Here is a 25,471-nt window from a genome sequence, read left to right on the forward strand (position 1 = left end):
ACCTGACTCATCCTCTCCCATCAAAGCCTCCTTCAGCTTCCACATGCACACACATCAAAGCATTCATCAGGCTTCAGGCCCTTCTCCCCTAGCAATGAAAAAGCAACAGAAGAGCCCTGCTAGAGCAGCCCAAAGGCCCATCTAATCCAGCAATCTGTTCACTCAGTGGCCAACCAGAGGCAATGATGTTTCGTGGTTAGGAGTACTGGGCTAGAACCCGGGAGAGACCAGGGTTCAAACCCCCATTCAGCCACAAAGGTCACTAGGTGACCTTGGGCTAGCCACTGCCTCTCAGCCTAACCCACCTTTCAGGATTATTGTGGAGAGAAAATGGGGAGGAGCAGAAGAATATAGGCCACCTTGAGCCTAGCCAGATACCAGTGGGAAGCCCAAAGGCAAGAGATGAGCACCATTGCACTCTGGAGTTGCCTGGGGTCACCAGCAACTTGTATTAGCCCTAGAAAGGTACTTTACACAGAGACCGTTGGGACATTGGTTCAATTCCCATATGGGGCAGCTGCATGTTTCTATTTTGCAGGGGGTTGGACAAGATAATCCTCAGTGTCCCTTCCAACTCAACAGTTCTATGATTCTATGATCTACCTCAGGGATGGTGAACCTGATGCCCTTCAGGTGTTGTTGGACTACAGTCTCCATCACTCTTGACCACTGACCATGCTGACTGGTGCTGATGGAATCTGGGAGCCCAAGACCATCTGGATGAGTGCAGGTTCTCCATCCCTGCTGGAAGGCACAAAGTAGTATATCTACAGAGCTGTGAGAATATTGCCACTATGCACCTGCCCATTATCTTCTAACCAATGTTGCAAGGTCTGGCTCCCCTGTTGTAGTGGAATTCCAACTTACGACCGGTGCTGCCCTGCAGACTTTCCCCTCCACATAAGGAAAGGGACAGATTTCCCTTGTAATCGGGGACCCATTTAATCAAGAATTCCACTTAATAATGAAAATGTTTCCCCGGGCAGTGAATTAAGCTTTAATGATCCTTAATGGTGAGGGTCACTGATTAACTGGGATGACAATACTGCTAAACTGGGGGGGGGGGTGGCAGCAGCGAGGTGATTAAGAGAGACTTTGAGAGGGTGAGCTGGCATCTGCGGATGCTTGAGGGAGTTGGGGGAGGGAGAGAGGCCTGATGGCATTTTTCAAAGCCTCTTTCAAATGATGCTTCAGAGATCAAAGAACAGAGGGAACGTAGGAAGCTGCCTTACTCAGAATCAGACCATTGGTCCATTAGATCAGTAAGGTAAAAGGTAAAGGACCCCTGGACGGTTTTGACTCTAAGGCGACTCTGGGGTTGCAGTGCTCATCTCGCTTTCAGGCCGAGGGAGCTGGCGTTTGTCCACAGACAGCTTTCCAAGTCATGTGGCCAGCATGACTAAACTGCTTCTGGTGCAACAGAAACACTGTGATGGAAACCAGAGTGCACAGAAACGCCATTTGCCTTCCCACCGCAGCAGTACCTATTTATCTACTTTTACTGGTGTACTTTTGAACTGCTAGGTTGGCAGGAGCTGGGACAGAGCAATAGGAGCTCACCCTGTTGTGGGGATTCAAACCACCGACCTTCTGATTGGCAAGCCCAAGAGGCTCAGTGGTTTAGAACACAGCGCCACCCGCTTCCCCTATTAGATCAGTGTCGGTCAGCAGTGGCTCCCCAGGGTTACAGACAGGAGTCATTCCTAGCCCTAACTGGAGATGCTGGGGGTTGAAAAACATATTCTTTCTCACTGAGCTATGACCCTTGCTGGAAGAGTTCCATAAGGACTGCAAGGAAAGATCTCCAGTGCCAAAGCAGGGTGGGCAGGGAGCTTGCGGCAACAGTTCCTGACATACCGGTAATCAAGATTCTTTGAGGGTTTTGCAGTAAGAAAATCAGCACTTTGATTTGAGGTTGGGAAATGGGTTGGTCTCCAGCGCAGAGACCTCAAAACAGGTGATGTGCGAGTGAGAATATTGGTCCACACCTGTCTTCAGGTGAGAAGATGGGGCCCCTACAGCCTTGCCTATCATTCACAGAGAACCAGCTAGGAGGTCCTAGAAAGGTCAGGGAGAGCCTCTGCCCTGCCCCTGACCTCTCTAGCCAGACCTCACATGCTTCTGCCTCAGCAACAGCACCCTCTTCAGGCCATACCCCTCATCAACATTGCTCTGTACCCTCTTTCAGTAACTTTGCCTTGTTGGGATTTGTTGTCCTTGAAGTCTAGCAATGCCTCTTGCTTTCCTGGATATGGAGGACAGAGAGAGATGTGTAGAAACTTCATCAATGGAAATGAAAGAGTCACATGCGTTTCCCTGCCCACCGTCTTTTACTTCTAGTCCTGTCTCCGCCCCCCGCCCCCCGCCCCCCCCCCCGCTCTGGACACAGGTTGCCTCCAAAGGGCTGCTGACAAAGGGAATGCGGCCCTTGGAATGAAAACGCTGCCCTGCCTCCCCCCCCCAAAAGGAAGAGGAATCCTACCAGAACAATCAGCCACCTGCAGGGGAAATCTGATTACACCCATCCATTGCTTGACAGTCCATTGCTTGGGAAACTCAGCTTGGTTCAAGGTCTCAGACAAGGTCAAAGTCCCAAGTTGCCCTTCTGCTCCCAAGTGAGGCTGCAGGAGGAGCTGCCCTTCAGTCTGAAAACTCCAAGGTGGCACCCGGCTCATCTCCCCGCCTCCCCCAGAGTAATTAATTTGATCCGCAGATGCCAGAGGAGGGCTCCTGCTGGAATCAATGCTCAAGATTATTGAGCCGGGGACAGGTGCTGGTTATTACCCTGGGCAGGGGATTAGATTCTGAGCCCAGCTGTCAGGGGGAGAAGAGAGCAGTATCTGTCTGCAGGCAGAACCTCTTTGCTTTCTCATTCCCTCCCTCCCTCTGGATCCCTCTCCCTCCACTTCATCTTTCATGGGGACTGAACCCTCGGCTCATCCTTCTCTGCCAAAGAGAATGAAAAAGCGAGGAGTTACAACATAATCAGCAGCCAAACGTGAAAGGGAGACAGAGAGAGAGTTAAGAAGATGGACACTCGAGCATTCAGCTCTGCGCGAGGAGAAAGTATGAGATATGCAAAAGGGGAGGGGGGTAGAGCACAACTCCGGGTTTCTCCTTCTGAGAACTCAGCACATAAGCAGGTGCTCCTTCCACCCCACTAGACTGCACCCAAATTGCAGCAAACTGGTAATCTCAGGCTGTTGCGTTTCTTTTTCCTCCTACCCAGAAGGAATTTTCATGTAGGACAAGCTGTGTGTATGTTGTCCGTGTAGTCAGAACAGCTTTGCATGTGCTCGTTTTGCTGTGTGCACATGTGTGGCCTAATCTAACAAAAGGGGGATCTTCACGCTGAAACAGATTTCTGCACCTGTCGCCAGTGCCACTGTGCACCTGGATGCAGTGCACAGCTGCATTCCCCTCTGGATCCTTTTGCTAGAAGAAACACCTGGATGCAAGCAGGAGATGATCACTCAGTTTATGCAAAACTAGTTGCAAACGGTGCTGGAAAGGATGCACAAACCCTGGGAAACCACAGCCAACCGTTGTTTCCAGTGGATGTTTCGCAGAGTACCAGCGGGGAGGAAGGAGAGGAAATGGAGACCAGGCTTAGAACAGGGCAGGGGAACCTTTTTTTTTCCAACCCAGGGGCCACATTACCTTCTGGGCAACATTTTGAGGACCACATGACATTAGTGGGTGGGACCAGAAATAAGGTAAAGGTAAAAAAGTTAAAGGACCCCTGGACGGTTAAGTCCAATCAAAGGCTACTATGGGGTTGCAGCGCTCATCTCGCTTTCAGGCTGAGGGAGCCAGTGTTTGTCCACAGACAGCTTTTCGGGTCATGTGGCCAGCATGACTAAACTGCTTCTTGTGCAACAGAACACCGTGACAGAAACCAGAGAACACAGAAATGCCGTTTACCTTCCCGCTGCAGTGGTACCTTGCACTGCCATGCTTTCGAACTGCTAGGTTGGCAGGAGCTGGGACAGAGCAACGGGAGCTCACCCCGTCTTGGGGATTCGAACCACCAACCTTCTGATCAGCAAGCCCAAGAGGCTCAGTGGTTTAGACCACAGCAGCACCAGAAGTCCAATGGGCAGAGCAACAAATATGATTTTGACTTTTGCACAGCAGAGTAGTTTCTTTCCTCCTCCACTGACTATCTACCCAGGCAACCAAGAGGAACAATACAGCCAGATAAAGACCCTTGATGTATGAAGCAGGGGGCCATTGATGGGTGTGGCTTGGAGAGGGTTCTGGGGGCCAGACAGAGACACTTGCAGGGCCACACTCGCTTTCTGGGCCTGAGGTTTCCCAGGTTAGTAGTTTCAGAGGTGTAGCCATGGAAAAGAGAGGAGCATGATCATAAAGTACAACTTGTCTGCCCCCGTTTCTCTCCGTAGATTCCCCATTTTTGGAGCATGAAAGAAAAAGAGCTCAGGAAGTGGATTTCGCTCACTTCAAGCTTACGTCTTAGTCCTGGCCTAGTTCTTAATATCTGACAGATACAGAAAGGGAGATGCAAACAGGAGCAGAGGAGACATATTTCACCCTATGTAAATCCCGTCGAAAGTTCCTCTAAAATAATAGCAGGGTGGCACTTGACTTCAAGGAGGATTAAAAAGATTTACCCAGAGGAGAAGGCTGACTGTTGGAGAGGCAAATATCAGCAGGCAGATACATTGCACACTTGGCGGAACAGTCTGGTGATGCAAATTTTTTTGGATAAGGTTATTAAGCAAGATTAAGGCAATAATAGATGCAGACATTCCATTGAACCTTATTTGGCTGTGAGTGGAATGTGGGGAGGGAATCACATCAGACTTTACTGACAGAAGCAAAAAAATATTAGTAGCTGAGGAGGAGGGAAACAGGTATACCAAAAATAGCAGTTTGGAAAAGAAAATGTTGAACTTTACTCAGATGTGTGAAACTAATCTATTCAATTAAATTGAAAATTGGAATTGAAAAATAAAACTCCCAATATAATAATAATATATACAAATCTGTGGTCCAACCCACACATTTGGAACACTGTCCATAGTTCTGGTTGCTTCATCTAAAAAATGATATTGTAGTGTTTGGAAGAGGAAAACCAAAATGATCAAGGGGCTCCAAAAGCTCAAGGTTCTTATGTTATCTCACAAAGCCCTAAACTTGACTTCAGGCCCAAAGTACCTCAACGACTATCTCACACCCTCCAACATTTCTCTGATGAAAATAGGGACATCCCATTCCATAATGATAATTTTACTATTTATACCCCAAACATCTTATTGGGTTGCTCCAGCCACTCTGGGCAGCTTCCAACATATTAAAAAAACATAATAGAACATTTTTAAAAAAATCACTTCCCTATACAGGATTGCCTTCAAACCGCTCGGGGGTCGGATAACTCAATACCCTCCAACATTGCTCCAATCAAAATAGAGACATCCAAAGGAAAAGCAGGACATTCTGGGATCAAATCAGAAACCAGGGACGGCTTCTCTAAATCAGGGATGTCTCTGGAAAATAGGGACACTTGAAAGATCTGCTGTCTGCTCCCTCATGTTCCACCTTAATCGCAGAGATCCTCCCGGGGGGCAGTTCTGGTGGTTTCCCACTTACCTCCGAGGACTGGCTGGTCTTTACTAGGCACTGAGTCTTTAGTGTAGCAGCAGGCTCTGCCCTGTGGAGCTCCCTGCCACTTGAGGTTTGGCAGGAACCATTCCTGTCTTCTTTTAGACTTAGAAACTGTACTTTTTAAACAGGCCTTCACAATATGAATTGTTAACCAACCACTATCTACTGATGTTTTTAATTATGTTTTTCAGAGATCTGTTAATTAATTTATTTTATTGTATTTTAGGTTGTAAGCCACCTTGATGCAGTTTATGAAAGTGCAGGTTGCAAATATTAAAACTGATTAATTGATGAATTTAAAATGCCCCCAAATAGCGAGCAACCCTTTGAGTCCTACGGAATACTTTGGGCCTGGTGTTTAGCAATATTAGGATGATTGGAGGTGAAAGGAAAAGCTGATGTTGGAGCCCAAACACCAGCAGTTTGTAACTATCTTAAGGTAGGGGGCAGGAGGCCTAGGGAAGACTTAACTGGCTACCAGGTAGGTTTAATGATTTTGCAAAGTTTTTTGCAGATAAAATCGCTCAGATTCGGGAAGAAGTAGACTCCACCGTGGGAGCAGGGCCAGGGCAGGAGAGTGCTAGAGTTCTGTCTAGTCAAGTTGAGTGGGATCAATTCTAATCTGTTACCTCCGAGGATGTGGACAGGCTGCTTGGACGAGTGAAACCAACCACCTGTCTCCTGGATCCTTGCCCATCCTGGCTTATAAAAGCTAGCCGGGAAGGACTGGGCGATGGGCTTCGTGGGGTGGTGAATGCTTCCCTCCGTGAGGGAGCCTTCCCAGACCCACTGAAAGAGGCGGTTATTAAACCGCTTCTTAAAAAACCATCTTTAGATGCGGCCACGATGGCCAACTATCGCCCAGTCTCAAATCTTCCATTCTTGGGCAAGGTGATTGAGCGGGCGGTTGCCGAACAACTCCAGGCACGCCTGGAAGAAGCGGACCATTTGGATCCCTTCCAGTCGGGATTCAGGCCTCATCATGGGACTGAAACTGCCTTGGTCGCACTGGTTGATGATCTCCGGCGGGCTAGGGACAAAGGTGAGAGCTGTTTCCTAGTTCTGCTGGATCTCTCAGCGGCGTTTGATACCATCGACCATAACATCCTTCTGGACCGTCTTGAGGGGCTGGGAGCTGGGGGCACTGTCATACAGTGGTTCCGCTCCTTCCTCCTGGGCCGTGTTCAGAAAGTGGTGGGGGGGGGTGAGTGTTCAGACCCCTGGGCTCTCACTTGTGGGGTGCCTCAGGGTTCTGTCCTCTCCCCCATGCTTTTCAACATTTACATGCAGCCGCTGGGAGAGATCATCAGGAGGTTTGGGCTGGGTGTTCATCAGTATGCGGATGATACCCAGCTCTACCTCTCTTTTAAATCAGAACCAGTGAGGGCGGTGAAGGTCCTGTGTGAGTGTCTGGAGGCGGTTGGAGGATGGATGGCGGCTAACAGATTGAGGTTGAATCCTGACAAGACAGAAGTACTGTTTTTGGGGGACAGGAGGCGGGCAGGTGTGGAGGATTCCCTGGTCCTGAATGGGGTAACTGTGCCCCTGAAGGACCAGGTGCGCAGCCTGGGAGTCATTTTGGACTCACAGCTGTCCATGGAGGCACAGGTCAAATCTGTGTCCAGGGCAGCTGTTTACCAGCTCCATCTGGTACGTAGGCTGAGACCCTATCTGCCTGCGGACTGTCTCGCCAGAGTGGTGCATGCTCTGGTTATCTCCCGCTTGGACTACTGCAATGCACTCTACGTGGGGCTACCTTTGAAGGTGACTCGGAAACTACAACTAATCCAGAATGCGGCAGCTAGACTGGTGACTGGGGGCGGCCGCCGAGACCATATAACACTGGTCTTGAAAGACCTACATTGGCTCCCAGTACGTTTCCGAGCACAATTCAAAGTGTTGGTGCTGACCTTTAAAGCCCTAAACGGCCTCGGTCCAGTATACCTGAAGGAGCGTCTCCACCCCCATCATTCTGCCCGGACGCTGAGGTCCAGCGCCGAGGGCCTTCTGGCGGTTCCCTCATTGCGAGAAGCAAAGCTTCAGGGAACCAGGCAGAGGGCCTTCTCGGTAGTGGCGCCCGCCCTGTGGAACGCCCTTCCAGCAGATGTCAAAGCGATAAACAACTACCTGACATTCAGAAGACATCTTAAGGCAGCCCTGTTCAGGGAAGTTTTTAACGTGTGACATTTTACTGTATTTTTGGTTTCTATGGAAGCCGCCCAGAGTGGCTGGGGAGGCCCAGCCAGATGGGCGGGGTATAAATAATAAATTATTATTATTATTATTATTATTATTATTATTATTATTATTTAAAACAGATTTTAGGATGCAATGAGGGTTGCTGGGATGAAGAAATATTAGCGGCCACAAAGTCCCTGATGAGGATGTTGGGTTGATCTGCTGCACATTTTATCCTCACCCTCTTCCTCCCAGGGGACCTGGGCAAAGCCAGCTCTGGAGGTGTCAAGGTCAATCAGTCCTTGGGTTCCCAAGATGAAGAAAAGGCCCTCTTTCCCCAAAACATTGCCATTATCGTTGCACATAGAGTACTCTAGAAGGCCAGGGTCCCTGTAAGAGGATTCTCAGCTTACATGTCTCTTTCCTTTCCAAACTAAGAAGACTCACTAAATTGCATCAACTGAGGGGATCCACTGATTACTGGAGCCGGGGATTTACACTGATGGAGCTCTCTGGAAACTCAGGTCACATCCCCACCATCTATTTAAAGCACTTTCATACCGCTTTATAATTCATGGCTTCCCCCCAAAGAACCCTGGGAACTGTAGCTCTTTAAGGGTGCTTAGCATTGTGAGGAGACCCTTAACACACTGCAGTTCCCAGATACCCTTATCAAACTACACTTCCCAGAATTCTTGGGGGGGGGGACAATGACTCTTAAAGTGGCATAAGGGTGCTTTAAATGTGCAGTGTGGATGTGACCTTACACTCTGTTCTTAAAACCTGGTGTTGTTTGACTTCACAACAGATACCCCAGCTCATTCCCAGCACGTCTAACCCTCCACCACCCCCCACCACCCAGCACCACGAAAGATACACTGGAAACCTTGTTCAGCGGTTGGGATTTATTCTGATGATCCCTATAATCCTCAGCCTTGATTACCAAGCCTCCAAATCCCATTAGCATTTTTTTATGTTATATTAATCCCATTTTGATGATCTGATGTTTATTGGTTTTTATTTTTAAACTTCCATTTTTACATCCTGTGCAACGCGACAGGAAACACACCCACACCCACAGTCCCCACCTTCCAGATTGTGATTTGGAGGACTCCAAAGGTCTGATGAGAGCAATAAACCTACCAAACACCAGACTATTTAGCTATGTCACACAGAACTTGGTTTATTATTTGTCAGAAACCAAAGCTTTCAGAGACCAATTTGCACAATGTTTCCTTAGTTGTTGATTAACCTGACAAACTCAATCCCCATCCATTTTCATGCATGTTCTGTCTGTGATAGCTGACCTGTACATCCCACATTGGGTATTTACCATATTTTTCGCTCCATAGGGCGCACCGGACCATAGGGCACACCTAGTTTTTTTTTGGGGGGGGGGATAAAGAAAAAAAATTATTCCCCCCCCCGCAGCCACGGGGCTGGGGAAGCCCAAGTTTCCCCCTACCCCAGCCCCCAGAACAGGCTGCAATCCGCAAGCCTTCGGAGCCCGAAGGCTTGAGGATAGCTGCCTGAAGCCCAGGGAGTGAGGCTGTTTTCTGCCTATTTAGGGGATACTTAGTCAATAGGTTTCTCCCTGTTTGGAGATGTAAAGTGAGGAGTGGGGAGTGTAAATGTTTTCCAGCTGCACATAATGTTTGGTGGCTGTTTGGACCTAAAAGACAAACCTACTCCACAGCTGGTGATGAATTCTTAGTTTTGTAAAGCCATATACCGTATTTTCCATCCTATAGGACGCACTTTTTCCCCTCCAAAAATGTGCACCGACCCCTCTCGCTCTCCAGGCTTCAGCGAAAGCCTGCATTCGCTCCATAAGACGCACACACATTTCCCCTTCATTTTTGGAGGGGAAAAAGTGCGTCCTATAGAGCAAAAAATGCGGTATTCATTTCATACAATTTATGTACAATTGCTTGATTGTATAAAAACCCTCAAAGCATTATTGCTGAAGACTGGGGTTACGATTTCAAAAGCTATGAACCACGGGTGGAGAACTGCTGCGGCCAGGGCTGGATGGGGCCCTCCAAACGTTTGCATCTGGCCCTCGGGATCCGGTGCTGGCCTCACAACCTTCTCCACACCTTTCAGAAGCCCCTAGGTGACTTTGGGCCAGTTAGCATCTCTCAGCCTAGCCTACCTCACAGGGTTGTCATGAGAATAAACTGGAGGGGGAACAGTGTTTATGCCACCTTGAGCTCTTTGGAGAAAAGGTGGGATATAAGGAAAGAAAAAATGTCTTGCTCTGAACACGAAGCATTTTCCTCCTCTCTTCTCTGCAAAATAATAAAGGGTGCAAAGCAATAATTGCCACGCATATGACACTTCGTGGGTTTTTGGTATAAGTCTGCAAAACTTGCATGCTTTATTATGAACGTCCTAGTTGAGGGTGAGAGAGGGGAGAACCGTACACAGTGCCTTGAACTCTGTGGAGGAAAGATGTGATTTAAATGTAATAATAGTATTTATTTTAAAATCAGCTAGTCCATTCACCCTGTTGCTGATGCATGAAATCCCCATTCAGATTTCCTGCGTTGGAAGAGGGTTGGACGAGATGACCTTTGAAGGTCCTTCCAACTCTGTTTCTGTTTCCTATGTAAAATGCCATCCGTGTAGGATGATTGCGATATACTAAGTCAGGAAATTCAGCAAGGAACCCTGGACTGACTTCACCCTTTCCACCTTGAGCTCTTTGGAGAAAAGGTGGGATATATAACTGTAACGATAATGATACACCACTGACATGTGGCTGGAACATAACCTCCTGGACAACAGTTGCTCTGCCCAGTTTTGTTGATGATCCTACATTTATTTTATTTTCATCAGGGCTTTTTCCGGTTAAAAAGAAAAGAAAAAAAGGTACCTGCGTTCCTATCTTGATAGAAGTATCACGGGCGCCAGCACAAAATGGCTGCCATGTGCAGCAGAGAAAGACCTGCCCATACTCCATACTAGTGAGTCCTGCCACATACAAGAAAGAAAGTGGGAGGGGTAAGCCCTGACTTACATTTATTTATTTCTCTCTGATACACTGACTAGGCATGAGTGTGTTTTGCAACATTTGAAACAATTTCAGATGTACACAACATAACTACAGTCATCAGAACAGCAGTCAAAACATTTCAGGTTAATTTACCTCAGGCAACCATACTAGAAGATAAACTGAGGCTCCTACCTATGAAACCCCCTCATTAAAAGGAACCCTGAATGAAAAATGATTTTAGAGACTGCCTAAACACTACTGCAGTGGGTGTGTGAAACAACTAGCTGTGTATCACAGGGAAATGAGTTCTTTTTTATTTATTTTTTTAAAAAATATTTTCATTTATATACATTACTTTGCCAAGTTTTAGCATTTTCAATTTCAACTCCCTCTGCCCTCTTTCTGTGGTTCCTTACATTTCGTCCTTTCCTGCATACTCCAAATTGTCTTAAATTATTCTTTTATTTTTCTGTTCTGATATCTATCTCATATATATTTTTAAAATTGCAGGTTTTTACAATAATCCTGCCAATGTCTTGATCTGTTTACAGGTTTTTTAAAAAAATACTCAATAAACCACTTCCATTCCTTTCTAAAAAGTTTGTTGTCTTGATTTCTTATTCTTCCAGTAAGTTTCACCATTTCTGCATACTCCATTAGTTTCTGTATCCAATCTTCTTTCATTGGGACCTCTTCATCCTTCCACTTTGGGGCAAATAACATTCTTGCAGCTGTAGTCGCATACATAAATAAATTTCTATACTGTTTGGGTAGTTCTAATCCTTTAATTCCCAAGAGAAAAGCTTCTAGTTGTTGTTTTTTTACAAATGTTATCTTAAATATATTTTTCAATTCATTATAGATCATTTCCAAGTAAGCTTTAACCTTATTCCAAGACCACCACATGTGAAAAAGGTGCCTTCTTTCCTTCACAACACTTATTTGACTTTGATTTATACATTTTTCCCAATCTACAGTTTCTCTTAAACTGTAACATGCTGCAAATGTTATATCCCTACTCCATAATCGTTCCCATGCTTCCATTTCTATATTATGACCAACACCTATTGCCCAGTGTATCACTGAAGATTTCACTTGTGCATCCTTTGTCTCCCATTCCAATAACACCTTGTACATTTTAGACATCACTTTAACATTGCAATTTAACAGGTCTCTCTCTGATTGTGATAGTTGTTCCACAAACCTCCACTTCATATCCTTTTAAAATATTTCATTCAAATGTTGATATTGTAACCATGTTGTTAACGTTCCTGGTAAATCCTTAAACTCTTTTAATTTAAATTCTCTACTCTCCTCTCTTAATAAATTTCTGTAAATTGCACAACTTTCCGTCATACTTACCTCCAAAGGTGAAAAAAGTGGTGTTTTAGTTTCCAATAAATTTTTATATTTGTCCCATTTTCTACAGAATTTTTTCTTAATTATATGGTTTGTAAAACCTTTATGAACTTTCACCTTCTCATACCACAGATAAGTGTGTCAACCAAAAATATTATCATGACCTTCCAAGTCTAAAATATGTGGTTTCTACGATAGCAACCATTCCTTCATCCGACACACACAAGATGCTTCATAATATAATTTCATATCCAGCAGGGAGAAACCTCCTCTATATTTCGTGTCTATCAGTATTTTATATTTTATTCTCGGTTTTTTCCCCTTGCCAAATATATTTAGAAATGCCTTTTTGCCATTCATTGAAGCAATATGTCTTGCCAATCACCGGTGTTGATTGAAACAAAAATAACATTCTTGGTAATATATTCATCTTTATGGTTCTAGATTCAGGTAGGTAGCCATGTTGGTCTGATGCAGTTGAAATAAAAAAAAATTAAAAGTGTGCATGCATATGAAAGCTTATACCCAGAACAAATTTGGAAATGTGCATTCAGGTTTGCTTTTTAAAAAAAATTGAGGGCCCCCAAGAGAGTGGGGCCCTAAGCTATAGTTTGTTTAGCTTATACGTAAATCCAGCACTGGAACTGACCCTTCCTTTTTGCAACACAGAGGGTGGTATGATAGATTCATCAATGCCTGTGGTATAGACACTCAGCTCCCAGTTTCCAATATAGGCCTCTCAGCTTCAGCAATTGGTAGATTACAAAAAGAGTCAATAACACGCAGTCAAAACACTTCTCTCTCTCTCTCTCTTTAAAAAGGGGGGTTGATAAAATTATCACTTTGGGTGACTTCTAAAAATTATTTTTAAAAATCCCAGGAAATTGGCAGTTTCACACATTTGCAAACTTCCTATCGTTTTGACAGTTCACATTACGGTGGCACCAAACCCCTCTGGGAAATTACCTCTGAGCTGAATGGAAACTGCAGCAGAACTGAAGTCAAGGTGAGAGAAGCAGCTTGCCTAAGGCCATGGGGGTGGGCTGCCTTGATTTCTTATGTTCTTATATGCCTGCTTGCACCTGGGACTGGGAAGGAGCAATCCCAGAAGATACGGGCGTGCAATGGTGCGATGAGTCTGAATGAGTCTTGAGCACTGTATATTTGCTATCTACAACTGTGCATTGTGTCCCCCAGTTAGAAACACAAATCAGATACCAGACTGACAGCCAGGTTCTCTGTTCTTCCCATCTCCGCATATGACCTCTAGTGAGGTGCTTCATTTAAAGTTGTATCTGCAATACAAATCTAAACCAATCTAAGCTAAGCCCTTTCCAAGAATTACAATGCTTTAGAGTTCCTTGTGGATCTTAAAATTTGACTTCTTTGTTTGTTCTATGGCCTTCCCTTCCACAGGATGGTTAGGGTGATTCACACACACACACACACACACACACACACACCACTTCAGTGAAGCAAATGGGGAAAAAATTAAAAGAACATTAAAACGTCACAATAGAAAAGCAGTCAATGGAATTAGAGCACACAACAAGCAGAGTAAGAGCATCATGAGAGTCTTAAGCTTGTTAGTAATCAAAGCCAACAGCACCTTAAACTGGGGATGAGGAACCCGTGGCACTCAGGATGTTGGACTCCCCATCAGCCACAGCCATAAGGCTCATGGTCAGGGATGATGGGAATTGTAGTCCACCAACATCTGGAGAACCACAGGTTTTCTACCCCTAGCTTATATGAAAGGGAAAAGGGTGGTTAGGGGTTCCACAGTACTGGGCTATTTATTACCCACAGAGGAAAGCACCATAGTGAATATCAGAGAAGCTGTTCAGCAACACCAGCAAGGTTCTGGAGAGACCTTGTTGGCCAGATGTTCATCTGTTGTTAGAGCTGCTCTGTGGAGCTGTTGCAACAATTGACCTTTTATATTATTGTTGTTGTTTGTCGTCCGTATGGCTGTCACACCTTTCCTGATGCCCCAGTGAGAGCCCTTCTCCTCCTCTCTCATGCAATGAGATCTCTCCTACTACCAAGCAAGCACTGCACCAGCCTCTCAAATTCTGTAGATTTCTTGAGTGCAGCACATTCCTGGGTTATGGTCCCAGGGTGCCCTGACTCCCTCTAGTTCTGGTATATGCTGGGACCTGCAGCAGGGTCTTCCTTTGATGCAGAGGAAGTACCTTATGCCAAACCAGATCTTTGATTCATCTAGCTCTGCATTTCACTGGCTAGCAGTAGCTCCAGGATCACGGACCACATTCTTTCTCAGCTTTTCCTAGAGATGTTGAGAATATAATCTGGGACCTACTGCATACAATCCTGGTACTTTGCCACTGAGTGTGGCCCTTCCCAAAGATGAGACTCATAGGAAAATGCACCTCTCCCACTTTGGATAAAACCCAGATGCATAAGGAAAAGCAATATTAACTATTTGTGCTTCCTCTCTTGTCAAATCTTTGGAACATCCAAAGCACTGCTGAGTATTATTCTGCACATTGCATGGAACAAACTGGTAGGTTTTGCAAAGACTCCTGTGTGTGTGTGTGTGTGTGTGTGTGTGTGTGTAGGGATGAGAGATTATATTTCTAATCTTTCCTCATGTAAGCAAACAAACTTCCTGCTTGCAGAGAGAAAAATCTTATTGTCAGCTTCTTCCTGATGAATTTGCAGATTACATGTGGGGAACTATTTAAACAGAGAAGACTTTTAAAATATTGCGCGTGCACACACACACAAACCCTCACCTGCAGTCTGGAGTGGTTCAATCAGCATCTCTATGGCCTCATTCTGCATAATGTGTAGAAGACTGAATATACCTCAAACCACAAGCCTGGGCTTTGGAGGCCTGATACGTTTGATTCCAAAATGCAAAATGTGCAGCCGTATTGCCTAATCACTGTTATTTTAATATTTATTAATACTGGGTAAACAGTCAGCTCACCTAATAATCATCGTATCAATGGGATCTGAATGACTTTGCTTGGCAGGGCAGTCTCTGCCTTCATTTTATAGGCAGGGGTTCCTTCACCGTGTCATTTCCCTTAGCTGTACAGCTAACATTTGCCAGCACAGGCCTAATGCTAAGCAGGATTGAAGGATCTCTGACCACGCAGGTTCCATTATATTCCCAATATGGAAGCCGCCCTTTCCATTGTCATTGAATTGGCTGCTCTCAAAAGGCATTCGCCTCCACTATGCCAGATGGGCCCCCTTCCCATTATTAACTCATGGCTCTTTCCTTCTTGCCTTTCTGGACCTTCTGCTAGGAGGCAATGTCGTGCTTACTACTAGACCACCCCCAGGATGAGTTGTAAGCAATTGGGTTTGAAATAATGATCGTAAAATGGAAAGATACTCTCTTCTCCCTGGTGCAAACCATCTTTAGTGTGGCAGCAGTTATTCTGTGGAACTCCCTGCCTATTGATATGAGCCAGGTGTCTTCATTGTATTGTTTTCAATGCCTGCTGAAAACCTTTCTGTTTAGGCAAAACCCTACGCAAGCAGGTAATTTTATTATGTGCATTTGTTTTTTTAAAAAAATCTGTTGGTTTTATCTATTTGGTTGTTTTATTGCATCAGCTTGCATTTAAGGTTTCCTTTTATTGCTGAATATTTTTACACCATTTTATGTAACCTGCTTAGAAATTTCTGAAAAACGATTATTAAGTGGCATATAAATCCTGCCAAGTAAATAAAATAAAATCAATTCTGAGGTGCATTTCCCCCTGTCAACGTCCTGAGTTGGCACTTGGGATTGGATCCGAAGAAACATAAGGACCGCTGAACTGCCTTGATGGAACAGTGCATAGTCAAGCATTCTGCTGACCCAAAGGACCGCTTAAAGGTAAAGGTAAAGGGACCCCTGACCATTAGGTCCAGTTGTGGCCGACTCTCAGGTTGCGGCGCCCATCTCGCTTTACTGGCCGAGGGAGCCGGTGTACAGCTTCCGGGTCATGTGGCCAGCATGACTAAGCCGCTTCTGGTGAACCAGAGCAGCACATGAAAACACCGTTTACCTTCCCACCGGAGCAGTACCTATTTATCTACTTGCACTTTGACGTGCTTTTGAACTGCTAGGTTGGCAGGAGCAGGGACCGAGCAATGGGAGCTCACCCTGTCGCGGGGATTCAAACCGCCAACCTTCTGATCGGCAAGTCCTAGGCTCTGTAGTTTAACCCACAGCGCCACCCACGTCCCATAAGGACCGTTTGGGTATCCCTTAAAAAGTTCTGGGCACCTGCCAAGATGGCTGCTGCAGTAGCACTCTCTGGACACAGTCAGTGCTGCTGGCGCCCTTCTGTGGCACAGCCCAAGCCAGCAGCTCCCCCTTGTGGTGAGTTGCGCTGGTGACTTGGAAAGTTATGTTTCCAGGTCCATCAGTCCCAATTATCTGTGATTTTTAAACACAGAGAATTTTTTTATTCGTTATTTCCGTGTATAGACCACATACTATCCCAAGATCTCTAAGTGATTTACAACAGATAAACAAAAAAGAAATGCATATAAACATAACAAGAAGAATAGATAACACTGAGCGTCGTAAGAGAAGGCAGCTTTCTCAGTTTCCAGAGGCAAAACTCAGCGGTAGGGCATCTGCTTTAACAAAGATATCATTTACAACAGGGATGGGAAAAACCTCTGCCTGAAACCTTGCAGAGCCACAGCCTGCCAGTAGAGGCACTACTGAGCTAGGTAGGCCAATAGTCTGACCTAGTACTGTATAACACAGCTTCCTATGTGTTCAGGAACTCTGCATAATGGGGGTCCCAGAAAACACGGGGCTCTCTCTGCAAATAGGTCTCCACATTGCAGGGACACATGCACAGAGGTAGGGCTTGCCTGCCTGCACAGTATCTTTAACATGCACATTCCCCCTTGATATGCAGAACACGTTAATTTGGGACTCGGATCTCCGCTGCTGGGAGTGGGAAGCGATCAGGATAGGAGCCATGGCTTGTGTGAGAGGGGTTTTAACCCTTTCACTGCCGCCAATGCACACGAGCTTCACTCCTGGGCCAGATAGCAGCTTCGGGAGAGTCAGGGATGGTATTGGCCAGAACCACAGTATGGAAGGAAAGGGTTAAACCCCCCTCTCTGCAGCCCATGGACTGCCAGCCCCCTAGTGGCTGCTGTTGATAGAGTCGTGCAACTGCAAGCAACATGTTTAATTATATGCATCGTTCAGCCCTAAGCTTCTGCTTGCAGATGATGGTATTCCACTGGAAAGCCATTGCAGTGTAGAAGTTATAGTGTTAAAACTATGACCTGGTAGACCAGGGTTCAAATCCCCACTCGAGCAAGAAGGGCACTGGATGGCCTTGGGCCAATTACCATCTCTCATGCTAACCTACCTTGTGAGGTTGTAATGAGAGGCGGAATTTCACTTATACCACCTGAAACTCCTTGGAGGAAAATGCAAACTATAAATGGAATTAATAAACAGAACAACTTATATTCATGTAATCCTAATGTATTTATAGAGACACAGAATGCTTTAAAGTCAGGTGGGATTGCATAGTAACTTGCAGGGTTTTGTTTTGTTTTTACAGAAAAGCAAATCCCTGCTACATATCATGCCTGAATTAGAAGACAGCCACTGTCTATCTTTAGTAGACCATAAATGTATTCAAAAAGAGGGGAAAATATTTTTTGGCACAGAGGACTACGAATATTTCAAAACAAAATGTGTTGTTTTTGAGATGTTTTTATATTCCAAGTAATTTGTCTCTCACACTTTGAGGCTAGGAATAGGAGCTGTTCTACGGCTGAGGGTAATTGAGTTTGCAATTACCACTTACTCCCCCCCCACCCCAAATATATCATAAAGATTTGGCAGAAAAAAATGCCTACATGAGACAAATATTGGGACATTCTCCTATGTCAGAGCTCCCACTGCCCCAAATAAAGCATAAGCTATTTGGTGTTGCTAATGATTGTGTGGGTTCTAGACTTCAAATACGTGGCTCTAGAACCAAGACGCATACTCACAGATAGGTATTCTTGAGAAATTATCCAACTATACAATAAATTCTGATGTGATCTGACCTGATCAGCACCTCCTGGACTAATGTATGGACTGGAGCATGATTAACTTTTCAGATTTCTTGTTTCTCTGTATCCTTCAATATACTTCTCGGCTTTTTTTTTTTAAAGGGTGAAATGAACTGATCTGTCCATCCCCAGGATAGGGACACATGATGTGGTAATTTTGCTAAAGCTAAGCAAGTCGCAGTCTGGGCAGTGTCTGGTAAGGTGACCACCTGAGAACCCATAAGAACATAAGAAGAGTCTGCTTGATGGTCAAACCTGGCCCTCCAGCTGTTTTGGGACTACAATTCCCATCATCCCTGACCACTGGTCCTGTTAGCTAGGGATGATGGGAGTTGTAGTCCCAAAACAGCTGAAGAGCCAAGTTTGGCCGTGCCTGTAGGCAGCTTGGGAAGTCAGTGATACTGCTGCACACTTCCTCAAGCAGTAAAAGATTTTATGGCAGGCCGCCATTTGCACAGCTGGATTCCTCGTGAGAAACACCAGAGACTCATGGTGTTGTTGTAGCTTCTTTACAGGTAGGCAAGCTCAGCAAGTGGGAGCAGGCAGGCCACCACAGAGACGGGCCAGGTCTGCCGGTCTGCAGTGTTAGTCTGTGGAAGAGGAAATCTTCTGCTGGGGTGAGAAGCTGCCCCTTCTAAAATTCTCTCTTCAGTGAAGCTACAAAAGGGACAGAATCTTGTTTCCTCAAGGGATGGAGGAGAAACATGATTTGGTTCACACGTCAAGGCCCACTTAACTAATTCACACTTTCTGAAACAATACGCAAACCGAAGGACAGCCATTCTTTGAAATTTGCGCTGCAGTTATCCAAACAAGTAATGTGTACAAAAATGCATATGCAAGGGTAAAGCATGCCTTAAAAGGCCTACACACACACACACACACACACACACACACACACACACACAAAACGACATTATATTAAGGAGCTTGGCTTCACATTTAAATGAATTTATTATAAGAAATTTGCAATAAAATGCTGGTGCAAACAGATGGGGAAATGTGGAGAACTGAACTTCTGGAAAATGAGAGAACTGAACTTCTGGAAACTGAGAAACTGAGAGGATCTGAAATTGGTCTATTGGTCCACTCGAAGTTCACTAAAAAGCAATCAGGGTGATTCCTTTCACCCCCACACACTCGAACAGGTGGGATGTGACGAGTACAGTGGTACCTCTGGATGCGAACGGGATCTGTTCCGGAGCCCTGTTTGCATCCTGAGCAGAACGTAACACGCGACTGCACGTGTGTGCGGTCACGTTTTGCAGCTTCCGTGCATGCGTGTGATGTCATTTTGAGCGTCTGCGCATGCGCGAGTGGCAAAACCCGGAAGTAACGTGCTCTGTTACTTCCGGGTCGCCACAGAGCGCAACCCAAAAATGCTTAACCTGAAGCTACTTCAACCCAAGGTATGACTGTAGCCACAAGCCAGCATACCTCATCTTCAAGGCATTAATCCCCATCAGAGAAGCACCTTTGGCTGCTAAGTCAAAGAAAATCCAAGTGCAAAGCGGCTCTCTTCATTCTAAGGCAGTAAAAATATTATGCAACCTCTACCCACCCCAATTCACCTCCACCACCATTTCCACATTCAAACTTTACTTGTATTAATGATATCTAAGCTTTTCAAGAGACTTTCATCGTTCATGCGCATCCTCCACATGTTTACCTCTGACCCCCGTTATTGTTTTTCTCTTTCTATACTGAATTCAACTCTAGAGAGAAAATCCTGGCCCCACATTTAGATTGTGCTAAGTGACTGAATTTAGTGACTTCTTGTTTGCCAGAAAGCAAAGGAAACAAGGTTAGTCTTGCAGAAGAGGGAATATTGCAAGCATGGACTGTTGTACAGGGGTGAGAAGCTGCCCCTCCTAAAATTCTCTCTTCTGGGCAGCTATTAAAGGCACAGAAGCCCTTGTCTTCCTTTGTATCTGACCAGGTTACTGGCCACTGTAAGGATCCCAGGAAACAGGCTAGTAAACACCTGAGCTTGAGATCTTCCAAAGTCAGTGCCAGTCTAGAGCAGGGGCAGTTAACCTTCAGTCCTCTGGGTTTTGTTGCACTACAACTCCTATCAGCCAGCATGGCCCCAGCCAACAGTCATGTTGTAGTCTAGCAACATCTGGAGAGTCACAGGCCTGCTATCCCTGGCCTAAAGAGAAGAACTGGGCACGGCCTGGGTATAAGGCTTCTCCTATCCTAACTGATGAAGCAGAAGATCTTATTGCAAATCCAGCACAGGGCAAAGGAGAGAAATAATCACTTCTGTATTGACAGATGGTGCAAATTTGACTTCCCACACGACAGGGAGGAGGAGTCAGCATCCTTGATGCATTCTGAAAACCTGCACAACATATCTGCAGTTGATTTGTGTGGCTTAGCCTTTGTTCTGAAAGATTTCCATGATGGAAAAAGGTGCCCAGCCTCATTCAGACACACATGCACAGCAGGTGAATACAGGGAGTCTCCAGGCAAGTGACATGAGGCTGGGCTGGGAAACCTGTGGCCCTGCAGATGCTTTTTGGACTGCAGCTCCCACCATCCCTCACCACTGGCCTTGAGGGCTGGGGCTGATGGACAACATCTGGAGGTCCACCAGTTTCTCTAACTGCTGACACATGCTCAAGATAAAACAGGTCCAGTCCTGCAAGCTGCCTTGATTGTCTGCAAACACTGCATAAACTGCTTGGCTCCAAGCTCCTCAGCATCAGCTACACCCAAAACTATGTACGTGAAGATGCTCCAACTACACCCACAAAGGCAATGACATTCTCAGGGTAGTTCCTCAGGACCTAGAAACCTGAAAATTGGAGTGCAAATAGTCCATACATACTCCCTTGCCCCAGTTATCAGGGTTTTGTGAACAATTCTCATCCAAAATGGCGGACTCAAAGTATCCTCCCTGCACCCCGCCAAAAAAGGTTAAGCTATGTAGCGCTGCGTTTGAAGACTACTAATACATTTTGATTGGTGCGGAAGGCAATGGCCCGGTTGTTGATTGGTTCTAGCCACTGGAAACGCATCTCACAAGTGCTGAAATAGCTCTACTTACTTCAGGACCAGCCTCAGACATTTTGTTGCCCGAGACAGACAAGATGGCTTCCTTCTCTCACTGTGTTCCATATGCAGAAGTTGACTGTACTGGCTGTGAAATCTTACTTCAATACTGTCAATGGGACAGTGTCCTTCACCACACTCAAGGGTATCCAGCTATTTTTTTGGGTCCAGAACAGGTCACGTGGCACTGTTGAATGATTATGTTGACTGGCTGGAGCTGATAGAAGTCGTTATCTATAATATCTGGAGGGCAGCAAGCTGGGAAAGGCTAATGTATGACTACCCTGCCCACCCAATCCTGAAAGCAGCAATCCCATCACCATCCTTGGTTACTCCTTGGAAACTCCTTGAGTTGTGTTGAATTTTTGGCTCCTGGCACATTGGCTTTGGAGGACCCCCTTAGCTGCTGGCAGTAAACAAAGGCACAACTATTGAGGGGCAGAGGAGGAATGTGATGTGTGAAGAGTGAGGCTGTCCCAGAATTCCTTCAAAGTTGCAAGGGGTTTTGGATTGCACTGCCACTTGGCACGGGGCCTGGGCTAATTGCATGCAGCCGTCATGCTGCACAGACCGAAAGCCACAATGTCGTCATGGAGTGACGATAGCAACAACAAGCACTCCATACCTTAAACTCACCATGGAAATGACCAAATCCACAGTCAGACTCTCTTGTTACTGAGAATCCATTCCTGAGCAATGCAGGGACAGATGGAAGAAAATGATGAGTAAAGCTTCTAAATACAGAATGATAGGTATCTACTGAGCATTCGAACATTGCAAAGGACCCAGGTGTGAGCATGAATAAGGCAACAGAACAGTGAAGACTTAACTGGTGATGACAGCATCACTATCCCATCTTTCCTTGGACAGTTGCTGGGGCTCCATAGCCCTGGCAGGACCTATCTGCCTTTGACCCCCTTACTCCATTTTAACTTCCCATGGTGCCCTGGAACAATGCTCCTTCAAGGGCATTGTGGGAAATAAAAATGGAGGCCTCCATTGGGAGGAGCACCCCTTCCACCATCAGATAAGCTTGCCAGGGGAGTGGGGGGGGGTGACTGGCATAAAGGTTGACACTCCAGAGGGCGCTACGTTGAGGGCTCTGCTCCCCCAAGCCCACGGTCAACCCTGGTGTTGCATGGCGATATTGGGCCAAGCACGTTTTGTCATCATAAGGTCGAGCTCCAGGTTTCTCAGACCCTGCAAACAAATTTAAAAACATCCCTGTAGTGAGCTCCCTCAACTCATTTTTCTTCCACTGAGCATCATTTTCCTGTGTTCCAGCCCTAATCTCCAGTTGAGATTTCATAGTCAGTTGAACAATGGTCTATGTGTACGATCTGAAACAGGCAAATGCTCCATCAGGACCAAACTGCACCGACCCACACACTGCCTGCTACTCAGCACACTGGGACCAAGAAGCTAACAAGCTCTTGGCTTTCTACTGTTGAGCTCCCCAGAAGCAGAATGACGGGCAGAGGGAGGCGTTCTTAAGTGCTTTTTGAAGGCTCTCTGCCATTTTCCAGGGGCCAACCCCCACGCCTGCCCCAAAGTCTCTTCAAATCCTCTTCCTGTCACACACTCATTCTCTGACTTGCAATTTCCCTCCTCGGCATGGCAGCCGCTTGTCTGCAATTATCTCTGGAGCCCTGGAAACGAGGGACAGAAAAGTGCTCTCTTCCCCCACCCCTTTCCAGCCATGCTGTGAAAACTGGGCCACTATAGGGAACTTGGAGGGCAGCTTGGACTATGTTGCTGGGACATGGAATTCATGCCAAGGGCAGCTGGTGTGGTATGGAGAGGGTGAGCTGCAGCCTAGCAACAACCTCCCTGCCATCACCATAACAGAGGAACGCCATGTCTGAGCTTTCTGCTCAGCCAAGGCTATAATCACTGTTGCTTTATTGTGCCGGAACTCAATCCGTTCAGCTTTCATCTGTCCCGGGGCTTGGTCGGAGTAATTGGACTCAGCAGGGGAAAGCAGTGCCTGCTGCACTCTGGCAGCCATTAGGTGAGCACATCCTGGAGGCCTGGGGCCATTAGCAAGGCAGACAGCATGGGGGGGGGACAAAGACCCGAGCGACCCACTACATGAACTCCTGGTCAAAAAATGGAAATCCTCCATAAGGCCTGCTTCTCTGTGGGCACAGAGGCATGTCTATGAGAGAGGTCCTCTAGGTAGCAAGAGCAGGGAACCTGAGGCACTCCAAATGTTGTACGACTCTCCAATCAGCCCCAGCCAGATTATTGGGAAAAGGCTGTAGCTCCATGGCAGATCATCTGTGTTGAATGCAGAAGGTCCCAGGTTCAATCCTTGGTGTCTCCAGGTAAGGCTGGAAGAGACCCCTGTCTGAAATCACTGTCAGCTGAGACAACACTGAGCTAGATCATCTGATTCAGTATTAAGGCAGCTTCCAATGTTCCACGTGTAATTTTGGGGAAGGACCACAGTTCAGGGCAGCATATGCCTTGCTTGCAGAAGTTCTGCTCTCTTGCAGATACCATCTGTCAGGGCTACCCTAGGTCCCAGCTCACAAAGGACCAACGCTGCTTCGTTGTTAAGTATAAAAGCCTTTATTGAAGTTCAGTTTCACTTCCAGAGCCGCAGCGCGCAGCCCCACGTCTAAAGTGTCAGACCACTGATGCTCCGTCTGAGTCTCCTCCCCCTTGACACCAATTTAAGAGTCTAGCCTTGCTCCACCTTCTCCGCTGCTCCTTCCTCCTCTGGGTCCGCCTGCCCGCCGGGGTTCCGCCCTTTCTAGCCTCTTCTCCCGCTGATTCCCCTGAGCCTTCTCCCTCCCTCCGGCGGGCTTTAGGAGCTGGTTCCCCATCCGGGTCTCCTGCTGTTCCGCGCGCCTGCACATTTGAACTTGGCGCGCGCGCCCAGCCAGCAACTTTCCTCCTGACCGTTCCACTGCTGCTGTCACTGCTTCCCCCATCGGGGGGGCTGGCTGCAACTGACCTCCCCTCCGTTGGAGGCGTGGTCAGCCCTGACTCCCTCTCTGGAGGAGACACTGCTCCTGACACATGTGACTCCTCCCCCCCACTACGCTCTGGTGGGGAAACTGGTCCTGATCCTCCACTGCTGCTTTGGGGTTCCCCTCTGGCTCCTTGTTTCTGGTGCGTCCCCCCTGGGACCCCCCTTGCCCTGACCATCGGCGCCCCCTTCTGGGAATCTTCTGATTCGCTGGAGAAGCTCATGGAATCTCTCGGGCCACTGTCATACTCCCCTACGCTGCCCTCGGATTCTTCCCCTTCGCTCTCCCAATCCTCTCTCCCCAGTGCTCCTGCTCCTGATTCCCTGACACCATCTTTCTCAGGAGGTCCATCCTGCACTATATAGGAATCGGGCCTTTAGTGTTGGGGCACCTGCTACTGCATTGAAATGGCCTCCCCTTGAATATTAGACAGCCACAGCCTCTGTTGTCTCTCCAGCACTTACTGAAGACATTCCTCTTTCAACAAACCTTTTCACTAGAGATCTGCACCAGTCTGCAATCATATTGAAATTGTTTTTGAGATAAGATACAGCTTGTTGTTTGCCACCCTGAGCTCCTTTGGGAGGAAGGGCAAGATATAAATTTGATAAATAAAGCAATAAATAAATTAGAGCCTTGGGCAGTGCAACAGGATACTCTGGAAGGTGGTGAGCTCTCCTTGGCTGAAGATATTTAAGCTGAGCCTGGGCAACCACCTGTCAGGGATGCTGCATTCACACCCTGTATTGCAGATCCTGCACGGGGCAGAGGGAAGATTTGATTTGATTTGATACTTCTCTTCCGCTTTTCCAACAACAAATGTTGAGCTCAAAGCAGCTTACAATAATCACAGAAATGTTACAAAACAACAAACATTACAATCACTGTATTATCCAACACAATAACATATAAATAAACCAAACAGCAACAAAATAATCAAAGTGATTGATACAATTCAATGAAATCATAGTAATTCAAAATATCAGAAAATATCAAAAACCATTCATCAAAGTGATTGATACAATTCAGTGGATTAGATGAGCTCAAAGCTCCCTGCCATCATCAGAATTCTATTACCTACGATTAGACTTCACAATAAAGAGACCATGCAAATGGTTCAATCTGCTAGTCCTTCCATTAGACCCTGAAAAATAGAAGCTACTTGACTCCCTATCAATCTATTCTTTCCCTTGGAATGCAAGGGAAT

The sequence above is a fragment of the Podarcis filfolensis genome (genome assembly GCF_964270895.1).
Source record: "Podarcis filfolensis genome assembly, chromosome: 15".
NCBI classification, from domain to species: domain Eukaryota; kingdom Metazoa; phylum Chordata; class Lepidosauria; order Squamata; family Lacertidae; genus Podarcis; species Podarcis filfolensis.